Source organism: Cebus imitator, unplaced genomic scaffold, assembly GCF_001604975.1.
Source record: "Cebus imitator isolate Cc_AM_T3 unplaced genomic scaffold, Cebus_imitator-1.0 Scaffold62, whole genome shotgun sequence".
In the NCBI taxonomy this organism is placed as follows: Eukaryota; Metazoa; Chordata; class Mammalia; order Primates; family Cebidae; genus Cebus; species Cebus imitator.
Genome location: NW_016107377.1, coordinates 543223 through 547713, shown reverse-complemented (window position 1 = coordinate 547713; position 4491 = coordinate 543223). Strand labels below are relative to the sequence as shown.

The 4491-nt window shown below is 52.8% G+C and overlaps 1 non-coding gene across 1 annotated transcript; it reads right to left on the bottom strand.

The window, feature by feature from the left end:
- Positions 1–3574: 3574 nt before the first annotated feature.
- On the bottom strand, positions 3575–3681 carry LOC119471471. The gene has a single exon (XR_005200544.1). It is a non-coding gene; the product is annotated as a U6 spliceosomal RNA (small nuclear RNA).
- Between the last annotated feature and the right edge of the window lie 810 nt (positions 3682–4491).

Below are 4491 nucleotides of genomic sequence, written 5' to 3'. Positions count from 1 at the left end.
CACCTGCTGGGTGACCTTCGACAACCCTTTCTGAGCCTCAGCTGGTCTTTGGCAAAAAATGGGTTGGAGGCCACGCATGTGGCTTACGCCTGTAATCTCAGGACTTTAGGAGGCCAAAGCATGAGGATCACTTGAGCCCTGGAGTTTGAGACTGGCCGGGGCAACACAGTGAGACCCCATTGCTACTAAAAAAATATTTTTTTAATCGGCCAGTGGCTGGCGCTTGTAGTCCCAGCTACTCAGGAGCCTGAGGCAGGAGGATCCGCTTGAGGATGAAGGAGGTCGTGGCTGCAGGGAGCCTTGATCATGGCACTGCACCCCGGCCTGGGTGACAGAGTGAGACCCTGTCTCTAAATGAATACATAATTAGTTGGGCGTGGTGGCACCCACTTGCAGTCTGGGCTACCCGGGAGGCTGAGGCTGGAGGATCACTTGAGCCCAGGAGTTGGAGGCTGCAGTGACCTGTGATTGTATCACTGCACTCCAGGCTTGATGAGAGACCCTGTCTCAAAAAAAAAAAGAAAAGAAAGAAAGAAAAAGAAAGAAAGAAAGAGAGAAAGAAAAAAAGAAAGAAAGAGAAAAGGGGTTGCAAACACAGGTACTGGGAAAAAAGCTTGCGCACTCCCTCTCTGGGGATCTCCCGCAGTTTCCCGCTGTGCCAAAGGCACACACTCAGATACCTGGTCCCCTGCCCGGCGGTCACGCCTGTCCCCTCCTCCAGCCCAGCTGGGAGGTGACGCGTGGCCCCGCCGAGCCGGCGCGTTGATCCCTAGCGCGCGAGCGCCCTCTGCTGGCCCAGGGCGGGCGCGCAGGCCCGAGCAGGAACCGGGAAGCCGGGCGCCAGGAGAGCCTGGAGTTTCACGCTTCTCGTCGGTGAGATGGGGAAGAACAATAGCGAATACATAAGCAGAATATACCGGAAGGAAAGGAAAGAACAACAGCGAACCAACATTCACGAAGGCGGTGCTCTGTGCCGAGGACTGCGAGAAGTCCACGCCATGTTAAACCACACGTAATCCTTAGAATAATCCGGCGACGTGGCTACGGAAACGCACAGAGAGGTTGAGGAGCCTGCCTGGGGTCACACAGCTGGTAGTGGACTCCTGGGCCTGCACTGGTACCCACCGAGGCGGAGACAGGATGTGAAGGTCTCAGCTGCGCTCACTCATTCATCATGTCCTTCCAGCCACTCACCCATTCACAAGTATTCACTGAGCACCTGCTGTAGGCCAGACATCCTGTGAGATGGCAGGAACACAGCCGCGCCCCTGCCCTCTTGAAGCTGACATTTTAATGGGATGGGGAGGGGGCAGATGATAAATATAAATATATCATTAACAGTTGGGCCAGAGGCCAAAGGATAAACCTGTGTGACTCCCGGTGTTAGGCAGCCGCCCCAGCAGGATTTTTTTGCTGCATCTGAGTCTTACCTGCACTATGACTTACTTGACATTTGCTCCTAGACAATTGGTTTTTACTTAAGTATATATTTATTTATTTATTTATTTATTATTTATTTATTTATTGAGACGGAGTCTAGCTCTGTTGCCCAGGCTGGAGTGTAGTGGTGCCATCATGACTCACCGCAGCCTCTGCCTCTTGGGCTCAAGCAATCCTCCCACCTCAGCCTCCCCAGTAGCTGGCACTACAGGCACACGACGCCATGATCAGCTAATCTTTGTATTTTCCGTAGAGATGGGTTTTGCCATGTTGCCCAGGCCGGTCTGAAACTCCTGGATTCAAGTGATCTGCCCACGCTGGCTTCCCAGAGTGCTGGGATTATAGGCATGAACCACTGTGTCAGGCCAAAGTGTTAGGTTTCTGTTGCCTTTTTGGGATGCAGTCTCACTCTGTCCCCCGGGCTGGAATGCCGTGGCATAATCTCGGCTCATTGCAGCCTCTACCTCCTAGGTTCAAGTGATTCTTCTGCCTCAGCCTCCCGGGTAGCTGGGATTACTGGCACGCACCACCATGCCAGGCTAATTTTCATGTTTTTAGTAGAGACAAGGTTTCACCATGTTGGTCAGGCTTGGTCTCAAACTCCTGACCTTAGGTGATCTGCCCTCCTGGGCCTCCCAAAGTGCTGGGATTACAGGTGTGAGCCACCACGCCTGGCTACCAAAGTGTATTTTTAAAAGGGAATCTCGGTATGGTGAAACTCGGTCTCTACTAAAAATAAAAATATTAGCTGGGCCTGATGGTGCAAACCTATAGTCCCAGGTACTCAGGAGGCTGAGGTGGGAGAATCACTTGAACCTGGGAGGTGGAGGCTGCAGTGAGCCGAGATCACGCCACTGCACTCCAGTCTGGGCCACAGAGCGAAACTCCATCTCAAAAAAAAAAAAGGAAATCTCACATCACCACACCTAGCCAACCACTATCAGCTGTTGCCTATCAGACAGCATCCCGGACTGAGGTTGAGGTATTGACATCACTGTTATATTAATGTCCTTGGCATGCCACCTCAGTTCCTCTGGGGCCTGGCAGAGGCACTAGAATCTGCCCCTGGTAACCCCAAGATGAAGCCAGCCCCAGGGCCAGGCCTCGGGAACAGAGGTGCCGTCAGCTTCTGAAGAAGGTGGGTAGCCTCACCAGGCTCCTCCCGGCCACTGTGACCCGTGCCTTTTCTGGATTCTGCTGGCGGCCCTGCAGAACCTGAGGTGCCAGCCTTCTGGGCAATCTGAAAGCAGTGGCTTCCATCTGAGCTCCCTACCCACTGTGGACAACACTGCATTATGGAACCCCCGTCCGCTCTGTGTCATGGCCAGCAGTGGGTCTAAGGGGGACTTGCTCAGACCTGATTCTCAAAATTCCTGCCTGGAAAGGCCAGGCTTCTGAGCCAGTCCGTCTGTTGTCCCCCCGACCCAGCCACCCAGCTTCCCTGCATGCAGGGTGGAGGGAGCAGGAGGCCCCATGGGGCCACTAAGACTCCTCCCTTTTCACCACCAATGGCCTGAGAGGCCCATGTGACCCACCCAGAGAGGAAGGCCAGGCCCAGCCCTGGGGAGTTAATCATTCAGTAAACACAGTCTGACTTTGTGCTAGACAGTGTTTTTTGTTGTTGTTGTTTTTGAGACAAGGTTTCACTGTGTCGCCCAGGCTGGAGTGCAATGGCGTGATCTTGGATCACTGCAACCTCCACTTCCCGGGTTCAAGTGATTCTCCCGCCTCGGCCTCCCGAGTAGCTGGGATTCCAGATGTGCACCACCACTCCTGGCCAATTTTTGTATTTTTAGTAGAGATGAGGTTTCTCCATGTTGGCCACGCTGGTCTTGAACTCCTGGCCTCAAGTGATCTTCCCACTTTGGCCTCCCAAAGTGTTGGGATTACAGGCATGAGCCACCGTGCCTGGCCTAGACACTGTTTTTATTTTATTTATTATTATTATTCTTTGTGAGATGGAGTTTTGCTCTTGTCTCCCAGGCTGGAGTGCAGTGGCATGATCTCGGCTCACTGCAACCTCCACCTCCTGGGTTCAAGCAATTCTCCCGCCTGAGCCTCTTGAGTAGCTGGGATTACGGGCGCCTGCCACCGTGCCCAGCTAAGTTTTTGTGTTCTTTTTGTTTTTCTTTTTTTTAATATGGAATGCTTCAAGAATTTGCGTGTCATCCTTGCGCAGGGGCCATCCTAATCTACTCTGCATCGTTCCAATTTTAGTATGTGTGCTGCCACAGCGAGCACACTTTTTTGTATTTTTAGTAGAGATGGGGTTTCACCATATTGGTCAGGCTGGTGTTGAACTCCTGACCTCAGGCGATCCACCTGCCTCAGCTTCCCAAAGTGCTGGGATTACAGGCGTGAGCACAGTCTATGATGATTATTTTTTGAGATGGCGTCTTGCTCTGTCACTCAGACTGGAGTGCAATGGCATGATCTTGGCTCACTGCAACCTCCGCCTCCCTGGTTCAAACGATTCTCCTGCCTCAGCCTCCTGAGTAGCTGAGATTACAGGTGTGCACCACCACGCCTGGCTAATTTTTGTGTTTTTGGTAAAGATGGGGTTTCCCCATGTTGGCCAGGCTGGTCTCAAATTCCTGACCTCAGGTGATCTGCCCATCCTGGCCTCCCAAATTGCTGGGATTACAGGCTTGAGCCACTGTGCCCGGCCTTAGATGCTGTTTTTAACACTGGGTTCATGGCAGTGAAGAAGCCAGATGAGGTGCCCACCTGCAAGAGGGACAAAGGAATAACGACCGCAGGCCGGGCACGGTGGCTTACGCCTGTAATCCCAGCATGCTGGGAGGCCGAGATGGGTGGATCACGAGGTCAGGAGTTCAAGACAGCCTGGCCAACATAGGGAAACCCCGTCTCTACTAAAAATACAAAAATTAGCCGGGTGTGGTGGCATGTGCCTGTAGTCCCAGCTACTCAGGAGGCTGAGGCCGGAGAATTGCTTGATCCCGGGAGGCAGAGGTTGCAGTGAGCCGAGACCATGCCATTGCACTCCAGCCTGGGTAACAGAGTGAGACTGTTTCAGAAAAAAAAATTTTT